Below are 12,393 nucleotides of genomic sequence, written 5' to 3'. Positions count from 1 at the left end.
TTTATGATCACCGGTACAGGAATTAATTAGCCTCTAGATTTTACTCTTACATACATGTATCTTTAATCTGTAGACGTAACATTTTTTAAAACCCAGAGTTGGTAAATAATACTTTGAAAATGAATTACAAATGTAAATAAACTTTTATTCACTAGACTTATCGTATACACGTACATACTAAGTATTCAACGCCTTTAGAACCCCTGACTTGCACCTGGGCACACGACACACCTGTTGTGTATATCTTGTATATTCTGTGTTAGTTCCGGGGGTTTTCTTAAGCTGGACAAACAATAGACTCTAATTAGATATACACAAACGAACAAAACTATGTCTAGACAAACAAAGCGGTAATATCCTGCCCGATATAACAAAGGTAGTTGAGAGTCTTTTCATCTTTAACATGTATCTAACCAGATCTAGAATTAGACCTAGAAATAATTAAAGTTGAAAAAAATTACACACCTTCAACCGATTATTAAATTAAATCATGCAGTTTTGATTCATTACTATACCCCCCGCAAACGAAGTTTGGGGGGGGGGGGGGGTATATAGGAATCACCTTGTCCGTCTGTCCGTCCGTCTGTCTGTGCAATCGTGTCCGATCCATATCTTTCTTATGGAGAAACATCGGAAGTTCTTACTTCACACAAAGATTGCTTATGACCTAAGGGTGTGTCATGACCTTGACCCAAGGTCATTCGGGCAAGGTCAAGGTCACTGGCAGAAAAAATACAAAATTCGTGTCCGGTCCATATCTTTCTAATGGAGAAACATTGGAAGTTCTTACTTCACACAAAGATTGCTTATGACTTAAGGGTGTGTCATGACCTTGACCCAAGGTCATTAGGACAAGGTCAAGGTCACTGGCAGAAAAAGTGCAAAATTTGTGTCCGGTCCATATCTTTCTTTTTGAGAAACATTGGAAGTTTTTACTTCACACAAAGATTGCTTATGACACAAGGGTGTGTCATTTGTGCAAGGTCAAGGTCGTTGAGAAAAATAGTGCAAAATTCGTGTCTGGTCATTATCTTTCTTATGGAGAAACATTAATTGTTCTAACTTCACACAAATATTGCTTAAGACCAAAGGGTGTGCCATGACCTTGACCCAAGGTCATTTGGGCAAGGTCAAGGTCACTGGCAGAAAAAGTGCAAAATTTGTGTCCGGTCATTATCTTTCTTATGGAGAAGCATTGAATGTTCTTACTTCACACAAATATTGCTTATGACCAACATTTTAAAAAAAATAGAGCAGTAGTTATTTAGAGAAAATAGACGGTGAAATAGATTCATCCAATATTTTCTATAATTGGAAAAATACACGCATTATGAATTTTATCTTAGCGGGGGGTATCAATTGTGAGCTTGCTCACAGTACCTCTAGTCTTTATTTTGTTTTATAACCAGATGAACTTAGAGAAAGAGAGAGAGAGAGAGAGAGAGAGATTTATTTCACCGATTAATTTATAATAGGAATCAAACATACTTAAATATAATTTCAGGCACAAATTTAGATACAGAGACTGCGCCCACCCCTACAATAATTTTGAATAATTTTGAAATAAAAAAAAAGTATATAAAGAATTTTATAACGGCAATCTGTGTCCATCGGAGCGTTGTTGATGATAGCGGTATGTGTTTAATGGCGCGACAATCAAACCCACCTGGAACACCCCCCCCCCCCCCCCTCCTTCATTGGAAATTATATCATCACTCGGGTCACCCCCTCCCTATAAAAGAGCTTTTGCATTTCATACATGTTTTTATTGTTCAGTTTGGTCAAACTTGACTTAAAGGGAACTTAAAGATGGTTTAACGACAACTTAAAGGGAGCGTAAATGCCACTTAAAGATGCTTAAAGGTAGCTTAAAGATGGCTTAAAGGTGACTTTAAGAGGTTTGGACATTAAGGACCTATAAGCTCAGCTTAAAGGAGACTTAAAGGTGGCTTAAAGATTGTATCTCCTTTAAGCCATCTTTACGCCACCTTTAAGCCGCCTTTAAGGACTTGCTTAAAGATTGTGTTTCGCCCTGTGAATGTCTTTCATTACCATATGTTATAGGGGAAATGTCATGTATATCGAGTTATTCATGTACGACCTTTTTATTATATGTATGACCGGAAGTCAGTTTAATAAAGTACTTGTTATGGTGTCACGCGTGTTCACTACAACTATATTTCAAAAAAATTTGGTGATTTATCATTTACTAAGATAGCTTAATTTGTACCTGTTTTTCCCTATTTTTATACACAATTTTTGTTTGTGTGTGTACACATATACATTGGCGGATCAAGAGGGGGGATTCCGGGGGTCGGACCCCCCCCCCTTTCTCTGAGTCATATACATTTTTTTGAAAACTTGTAATGCCTATTAAAAGGCAATTGTCCATATCTATAATATAAATACTTTAATCATTTCAAATAAATGCTTTTAAAATAGCTAATTGAAAGAATTTTTTACAACGCACCTTAATTTACATGTACATGTATTTCTTATGTGAAAAACCCTAACGATTTTTTTTATCGAAAAAGGTACTCCACATCAGCAACCCTTGCTCACATCTGTGAGTAAACACGTGGAACATTTTTTAAAAAATTAATTAAGCGGTGTCGCTAAAAACACATATTTATAAAAACATCTAAAATGTATTGTCAACTCTATTTCTTTAAAAAATCGACTATAGTTAATTATATGCAAGTTATGCTATTTTCCTGGAATGCTAGCTATACCATACCTTCATACCCACATGACACACAAAAGAAAGCCCTTTTTGTTTTGTTTCCAAGAATCGGAAATTATGTTTCAGAATACCGTGTAAGGGGCTTATATATAAACCATTATGAAAATGCACAACTTTACAAAACTTTCCTGAATAAGACCGCATCTGTACTAGTGCCGGATGATGTGGCGCACCCATTATACAAAGGTCACATCAAGTTCCCTGGGACGACTATTGCTTGTACAATTGTATTTCACATGTTCCATCTATTCAGCAGATAAACTATCCCCATTTTCGTCATATCCTATCATTTAGACCTTTATTTAAGAAGGCAACCAATAGAAATCAAAGTCAATGAATAGTTCAGAATTTAAACATCAAAGACATAAAAATTTTTTTACCAAAAATTCATTTTTATAATAGCTTGTCGTGATAAGTCTGAATTATTTTTCGTTTCTTAGTGTTTCTTTCTATTAAGCATAGCATAGACGCACGTTCTCATTGCTGGAGACTTGATGTTTTTTTTAAGGCTGGAAATTATGCAAATCTTCCTTACCTAAACCAAATCGCTCAAAAATGCATTGCACTCTGATATTAAAATAGATGTGAAATAGATAGTGATGAGATAAATGTTCATTAAATGTACGCACGGAAAACGTTCAAAAGGCCTTGTTTATTGACAAATAATGTATTTTGCACGTATTAATTTTCATCAATTGGAACCCCCCCCCCCCCCTTTTCAAAATTGCTGGATCCGCCTCTGATATATATTATAAGCAAATATTGTGTGTCCTAGTCATGCATCTCTATAGACTATCGACGTACATGTATTTCTACATACATATAACATAAACAATAGGGAATTATCTACCAAAATTAAATACATTATTTTCATGTATATATATCAACACGCACAACTTATTTTTGAACTATATTGACTGTGTGTGACCTAATAAATTCCACGAAAATGCACGGAAAACTCCAAAACATATAAAATTTTCTTTTTACAACAAACGTACACTATGCTACTAAAGCTATATTTACTGGCAATTCACTCAGTTGGAAGTTGGTGCATGTAAACGTCACTCCATGGAAAACGAACTCCATTAATTGTCGACGTATAATGGCTGTCTTTACATTCCGCATTCTTACTGATCGTATGGTACGTTTCTTATACTATTATAATTGTCAAAATTAACTTTTTAAACAATGTCAAGTGCTTAACACAATGTACTGAGCTATACTTTTATAGCAGAATTAATTTACTGCATTTTTTCAATTGTGCTTTACACACGTGTACTTAGAGGAAATTCGGACGACACATACCATTTGCGTATAAAATCGCTTTGTATGGTCATTTTTAAACTGAGACCAATTCTAACTAATTCTTTTTTTCCTGTGTATTTTTAAAATTTGCCTCCTGTGTATAGCGATTAGCAGCGTTCACGACCACAGGTAGACTGCAAGCCCCGGAGGCTTTCACACCTCTAATAATTAAGCCCCGCCCTCACCTGAGATTTACCAAAAATGTTCGGCCTTTAAGTTTGTTTAACGTATATCTAACGATGTAAGTCGATTTGTTTGTTTTGTACTGGTGTTGTACTGGTACCAATTTCTTTTTTAAAGTTTCAATGCATATCTACTTTAGGATATTGATTTATATATTAATGTTTTATGTCCGTTAAAAAAATGCTTAAATATTTAAAACTAACAATAATGAACTAAACTATTAATTAATGAATGGTAACATAATGTTCTTTTATATATTTAAAGAAAATCTAGCTTTGAATCAACCTACTTGGCAAGAACATCCCTGGCCTGAGTCTGATGGTAAGGATTTTGGCAGTGAGAATGCAGTGGATGGTTTATATTCAGACCGTGGAACTGGAGGTCAGTGTACGATCAACGCTGATGGTTATTACACAGCAGAATGGAGGGTAGACCTGGGGAGTGTGGCCAGAATCAGTGACATCAATCTCTACTACAGGACAAATTTCCTACGTATGTTGTATTCCATTGATGGTACATACATAGAAAATGTGGTCGGAGAAAATTAATGTAAAATGGTTATAAGAGTAAGTTATAAACTCAATGAAATAAAAATTTTAATATAGTTATACCTGCATCTTCCAACGAAAGGTATGTTATATTGTTGTTACCCTGTTCCGTCTGTCCGTCCGTCTGTCACATGTCACTTTCTCAAACTGCTCTTACATCTTATAAACCAGCAACTGAACTCTTGGAGTTTGATTTGGAGTGTCATGTTGTTGTGTATAAAGATTTGAAAAGTTCTCTGGTAGTCCTGGGGGTCAAATAATTGGTAAAAAATGGGGAGTTTATTCACACAAAAAATCCTTCTTCCTCGAACTCCTCCTACACTTTTAACAATAGACAAACCGTCTCTTGGAATATGGTTTGTGGTGTGTGTCCTATAGATGTAGGTCTTTTCGACCGAAAATCGTAAATCCCTAATAAAACAGAACCGAAAGTAAAAAAGCCCTAAGAAGGAAGAAATAAACAAAGTAAAGTTTCCACATGCATTACCGATACATAAAGGAGAAAAAAAAATTAAAATGAAATGTTCACCTTCCAAATTCTGAATTGTAAAAAAAACAATCAATGAAAGTCATATCCTGGTTTTACTTGTGATTTAAAAGAAATGTTGGCACGACCTGACTTCATTTTTTACACGAGCCATGGTAAGACGGCCCTTGTAAAATGTAGGCTACATCGACTTTACTTTGTCTTTGAAGTCAAACTGAATAGGACTACTTACTCAATCAAACTCTATATAGGTGAATTTGCTATTAGATACCATTTTAATACAACTGTGGACAGTATATGGCTTTAAAACCATATCTTCTATGTAGATTTAGTAGTTAAATGCATAAGTGTGTTTAAGAAGAAGCATTGTGTTGCTGGCAGAAGATAATGTATATTAAAGCCCTTAAAAATGAAAATGTTAACTGTGAAAACATCGTATCATCTCCAAATTAGAATTGGTATCAACTCTCCTTAAAGCTTTTTTTTCACATTTTTTATATTAATAATTGATCTTTAAGATTCAAAGGGCAATTTTATATGTCTTGAATTCCTCAATGACTTTAATGTGAAAATAAACATTTTTAGAACTTAGACAGTGGTGCATAGTATTGGTCTCTGAAATATTAAAGTAGCAAGACTTAAATTACAAGCTCATACTCCAGATACTTAGCAATTTTCAGTAAAGTTGACAAAGGTTGCAAACATAGGTGCTTGAGAGGATCGACCCTCCCCCTTACTACCCCTTACTCCTCCAACACTTTCAACAATAGACAAACCATCTCTTGGAATATGGTTTGTGGTGTGTGTCCTATAGATGCGCAAAGGGGTTTTTTGGACATTTTAGTTTTGTCCTAGGGGTCATTTGGTGGCTGAAAAATGATTTTTTTTCAGGTCTAAAAAATGCAAGCATTTTTTGCACTAGCCAAATGATCTTCTTGGGATATGATTGAAGCTGTCCTATAGATGTGCAATAAGAAGTTTAAAAAATAATTTCATCCTGGGAGCCTAAATCCCAAAACTCATGTTATAATTTAATGAATAGTCACATCATATATTGTGCTATGACGAGGGCTGTCTTATAGCTGTGCAATAAGGTTTTAAAAATTATCCAGGGAGTCAAATAATAGCAAAAAATTGACGGTTATTACTAAAAAAAAATATACACCCTACAACTCCTCAAATAACCTATGATTTATAAATGAACACATCATATCTTGGAATATGATAGAGTCTGTCCTTTAGATGTGCAATCAATGAGTTTTGAGGAATTAAATTTTATTATTATATTATATACTGGTAGTCAGATAGCAGCAGCAAATTAACATTTATCCCATGTGCGGAACTAGAGATGGGGTCATGCGGAGTCCAGATTCTGCTTCCAAAAATTAATTGTCTTTAAATTACATTATTAAATTGCGAAATATGCCTCGAACCACCCCCCCCCCCCCCCCCGGCCAAACTCAAATAACTGTTAAGAAAAAAACCCTTGCATTCACTTTGCTTTTTATTTAAAAAAAAAGATACATTTAGACTTTTCTTAATTGTAGAATGATTTATTAAATTCAAAAATACAAGTTTCCAATTTTAGTTTATATAAAAACCGCAAAAAAATGATTTCAAAAAACTGTAACGGCTTCCATGGTAACGTTTTAAGAGACAATGTCAGTAATCATTGAGCTTTGTCCATATTATAAGTGGAAAGTGTAAAAAATTATTTTTCCTTGATATTGTTATGTTGATTAATATAGGTAAGCGGTATTTTAGAAATGTGGGATTTTTGGCCACATGGTCATTGTTTCCATGGCAACAACCAAAAATAGACAAAACACTAAAATACCAACAAATCATCAAATTTGTAAAAATAACAATGCATATCAACATAAAATTTTGTTAAATTTGAAAAAAAATTATAACACTAAATTTTGCATTTATTTGGAAATCAGAATGTCGAAGTATTATTTCCCAAATTGCTTTTTTAACATTTTTCATTGTAAAATTTTAAGTATTTTTAAAAATTGATTTCTCTAAAAAGCAACCTGAATTTGTTTTCTTTCTATATTAGATAAAAAATTCTTACATTGGTTTTTAAGATTTATCAGTGAAAAACGGTAGTCAATGTGTAGAAAAGAAATAACATTAAAAGCAAAGTAACCAAACTTTGAATTTGAATATGTAATATTACCCCCCTTTATTGAACTCTTCTGCGGCGGAGGTTCAATTTAACTAACAGGAAGTGGAAACCAAACACGTTGTCTGCTCAGTTGGTTGTAGTCAGCTTGAATTTGCAGAGGACTTACGGCAACTTGTAATGGTAGGTGATATTTTATAAATATGTCTGATCTATGCCAAAAATATTTAATGTAAAACATCTATATTGCTTCATAAATGAATAAAAAATTTGACTTTTTGATTGATTTTACAGGGAGTTGTGGTTGCTTGATGTTTGTTTAAAATTGCAGAGGAATGACATCTGATTCAACTTGTAAATGTAAGTGTTGTTCCGTCAACATATGTGATGAGTTTAGAATAATTTCAATTAAATTGTTAATTTCTAAAAAAAAAAAAAATACACTCTTTACCAATTTTACATAGATTTTTAGAAAGAATTGGAATGACTCATGAACTTTGTCTTAATTGTTTTCATTGTCATCCGCTTGAAATTGCAGAGAAATGACAGCATCTTTCGAAAATATGTGTATTTTTGTCAGTATGTTGGATGGATTTCAAATAAGTTACCAGTAATAATGTAAAGCATTCATAAATTAATGCAAATTTATAGGAAAAATACATAACCCTACCCCTCTCTCTCTCTCTCTCTCTCTCTCTCTCTCTCACTAAACATATAAAAAGACAGAATGTTTATTATGCATTCTCTTTTAATGGGCAATTTTAATTTTCAATTTTTAATTCCAAATCAAGCCTCCATGATGATAAGATTACACTATCATAGTTAGATTCTCAGATGTAGTACATGTATGTTTGTTTTGGAAATACATGAATGCTCAATATCAGTTCATTAACAAGCTTTTATATTAATAAGATATCTTGTTCTCTTTTAGATGGAAATCAGTTTGTCTGTAGCTTAGCTTTTTCACACCGAATGATACCTGTGGATATACAAAAAGACCTGGTCAAGACATATTATTCCTATGACAGGTTGTAATCTTTCCATAGATGCACACCTCCGACAGTTTTCAATTTGTAGGAGTATAAAATCAGAATCAGAATGAAAATAAGGGGAGATTTCTTCAGTGAAGATGATGAAATACTTACCATCCGTCCAAAACACAGGTATGTGACATGTCTTACGAATGTATCATTTTTAACTCACCTGAGCTGAAAGCTCAAGTGAGCTATTCTGATCACATTTTGTCTGTCGTCCGTCTGTCCGTCCGTCTGTCCGTAAACTTTTCACATTTTCAACATATTCTCAAGAACTACTAAGCCAATTTCAACCAAACTTAGCACAAATCATCCTAAGGCAAAGGGGATTCAAAGTTGTGAAAATTAAGGGCCACACCCGTTTTCAAGGGGAGATAATTAGAAATTAATGAAAAATTTCGAGAAATTTTCAAAAATCTTCTCAAGAACCAGAAAGCCAGGAAAGCTGAAACTTGTGTGGAAGCATCCTCAGGTAGTGTAGATTCAAAGTTGTGAAATTCATGACCCCCGGGGGTAGGGTGGGGCCACAATGGGGGGTCTAAGTTTTACATAGGAATATATATAGAGTAAATCTTGAAAAATCTTCTTCTCAGAAACTAAACAGCCAGGAAAACTGAAACTTGTGTGGAAGCATTCTCAGGTAGTGTAGATTCAAAGTTGTGAAATTCATGACCCCCGGGGGTAGGGTGGAGCCACAATGCGGGGTCGAAGTTTTACATAGGAATATATAGAGTAAATCTTGAAAAATCTTCCTTCTCAGAAACTAAACAGCCAGGAAAGCTGAAACTTGTGTGGAAGCATCCTCAGGTAGTGTAGATTCAAAGTTGTGAAAATCATGAACCCTGGGGGTAGGGTGGGGCCACAATGGGGGGGTCGAAGTTTTACATAGGAAAATATAAAGAAATCTTTAAAAATCTTCTTCTCAGAAACTAATCAGCCAGGAAAGCTAAAACTTGTGTGAAAGCATCCTCAGGTAGTGTAGATTCAAAGTTGTGAAACTCATGACCCTTGGGGGTAGGGTGAGGCCACATAGGGGGGGGGGGGGACGTTAAAGTTTTACATAGGAATATATATGGAGTAAATCTTTAAAAATCTTCTTCTCAGAAACTAATCAGCAAGATGATTCTTTATAATTGTTAAGACTTTGGCTCCAGGACAATTCTTCGGCCTCACAAAAAGGTTCAGAGTTTGATTTAGCTTAATATCCCATATATAAACAATTGTAAAGGATCTTTTTGAGAACTGCAATACTCAACATGTGATATGACTATAAAATTGAAGCAGGCAGCTATTTTTTCATTAGAATCTTTTTGTATTACTGTATTGAGTTATTGCCCTTGATTTATTGATTCTTGATTATTTTAATTAATGCATCCACTGTTAACCAATTATTGTGATGATATTTTTTATACAATAATAAATATTCAATGTATATAAGTTGTTCTGCATAAGTAGTTTTGGGTTAGGCCGGATTAGTTTGTTTATTTTTGATTTCCAATTTTTAGATAGTATGAATTATTTTAGGCCGGCACATATATAGGGACAGTGTATATTGCATTGCGACGAGCGACTGTTTGGGTTTAAACTTGAACAGGTAAGGAGAGATTGAGGGTGTGGACATCCCTGCTGTATCTAATCTTCGTGTTTTTCTAACCTACGGCACAGAGTGTACGGTCCTACCTGCCATGTATCGCATTAATACAAGTGTGTGGTCATACCTGCTTGTCTTGGTGGTGGTTGCGGCGGAGCACTAGTGTATGGTCATCCCTTCTGGTGTTCTGGCCTTTCTAGCGCAAGTGTGCGGTCATCCCTGCTTGCGTTATCTCTGCTTGCGTTAACGTTGGTACCTGTGAGTTTCGTAAGTGTGCGGTCATCCCTGCCTGCGTAATTTTGAGTCCCTATATATGTGCAGGAGCGGTGATTAAAGTCTGCTCTTGTAAATATTGGCAGCAATCAGGGCTATCCGAGTTCCAAGGGGGGAAAATAGATTTTATTTATACAGGATCTACATGTATTATTGTACATTGTCCAGATTGTTTGTAGACATTAAGCTGACTTTATCATACCTATTGTTCCTCAGGTGAGCGATGTGGCCCATGGGCCTCTTGTTCATAATATGGTTATGAATATCAGACAATTAAATTCAAAGACTTGCAGAATTTAAATTAAACACCTTTATCAATAAGAATATGTGATTAGTTTTGAAAGAGTTGCTTGTAAATCTCTGAATTAACAAAAAAAAATGACCCATAGAAATTTCCTTTGCTCAATAGTGGATTAGAATTTTCTCTCTATCATTTTATCTCTATCTCAAAGCATCTAATTTAATTGTAGTAACTGTGCCTTCAGTTCGACAATGACAGACACTAGCTTGCAAATGACAAATCCATTTGTTGTGTGCTTTCTTTTGTTTTTAATGTTTTGAATCAGGAAAAATAAGTACCGGTATAAATGGACTGAAGTGTACATAATTACTTGTACTTGTGAATTTAACTAATGGCATTTCCTTATGTAACCATCTCTCTGTCTTTCCTCACTTATCTTTCTCTTCTTTAATATTGATGTTCCAAGATATATCTGTGCATTACTGTGAATCAATCAATTATTACAATGCAGATAGAGGTAGATTCTTTCAGATCATCAAAAAGTTTGGCATACACAAGAAACTTAATCTACCAGCATTAGGTCTACAGATTCATACTAAGTCAAAAAATGTGAAATAAGAAATTGCAAAGTAAATTTTAAGATTTTGACCATATTTTTTTATATTGAGTGACAATTGTAAAACTGTCAGTGGAACAACAATTAAGCATTAGTAGACATAACTGGGAATGTAGAATTAAAAATAATATGCCTGCCAGATTGATTATAACAAAAGTATGTGTAAAAACTGTTGATGGCATCATTACTTGAAAATGCAGTGGGCATTTGTGAAAAAAAAAAATAGTTAAGTAATAATAAACACATTTACAAATGAGTTTTAACATCTTATTTAGATATGGTCTTGGTGTTTGATGGAGGTCAAGTAGGATGTGTTCCCTTGGATGGACATGTAATCATCAAAGAAAGAGCAATTCAAAAGGAACCATATCAAAAGAACAGTCATTCTTCCTGAAGAAGTATTATGATTGTCTTATTAGAATTGGTTCAGGTTTGTCAATTATTTTGGTTATTATGGCATTGAGATTGAAAACAAAGAATCTTTATTTCATTATTCTCTCTCTCTCTTTCTCTCTCTCTCTCTCTGTTGATAATAAAAGCCTAGGACCAGTAGTCTGTCAAAAAATATTGGCCTGCAAAAAAATTTACTTGCCCCCATATATCCATATGTGTAACATTCAAAGTTGATCATAAATTGTTTTAGATATTTGGCTTTTAAAATATTTACAAGTCCATCATACTTGTCATTTTTTTAATATCACTGGCAGGAATAACAAAATTTCTGGCCACAGTCTTCGGACCACCGAGTTTTTGTAATGACTGATGTTACAGTCCAAATTAAATAATTTTTTTACTCCGAGCGCTTTCAGCCATGTTGGCTCTTCAAACAGTTACACAAAATTAAACGTAGGTAATCAAATAATTGATTTGCTTTTTATTATCTCACCTGAGCTGAAAGCTCAAGTGAGCATTTCTGATTACTTTCTGATTACATCCATATGTATGTCTGTCTTTCCATCCATTTGTAAACTTTTTGCATTTTTGACTTCTCTCCAGAACCACTGGGTCAGTTTTAACCAAGGAATATAAGTAGAAAAAAATCTTTTGAAAAGTCTTTTAAAAAGGGATTTGATGTTTAACATAGGAATATGTGCAGTAAATTTTAAAGATTTGTTTTAAACAAGGTATGTTCTTAATTGTTATTTTAGATATTTTGTTCTGATACCATGAAGTTAATTTGATGAGCTATTGTTGCTCAGATTATATGGAGGGTAATCGTGTTCAAAAATCCAGATATGTTAACT

At 34.0% G+C, this 12,393-nt stretch overlaps 2 pseudogenes; both read left to right on the top strand.

The window, feature by feature from the left end:
* The window catches only part of LOC128174159 (receptor-type tyrosine-protein phosphatase kappa-like), a 240,431-nt pseudogene that overhangs the window by 160,062 nt on the left and 67,976 nt on the right, over window positions 1–12,393 (top strand).
* LOC128171173 (uncharacterized) overlaps window positions 7,730–12,393 on the top strand; it is a 29,401-nt pseudogene continuing 24,737 nt past the window's right edge.

Source organism: Crassostrea angulata, chromosome 2, assembly GCF_025612915.1.
Source record: "Crassostrea angulata isolate pt1a10 chromosome 2, ASM2561291v2, whole genome shotgun sequence".
Taxonomy (NCBI): Eukaryota; Metazoa; Mollusca; class Bivalvia; order Ostreida; family Ostreidae; genus Magallana; species Magallana angulata.
Note: the sequence above shows the minus strand (reverse complement) of the source record. Positions and strands in the feature narration are given on the sequence as shown.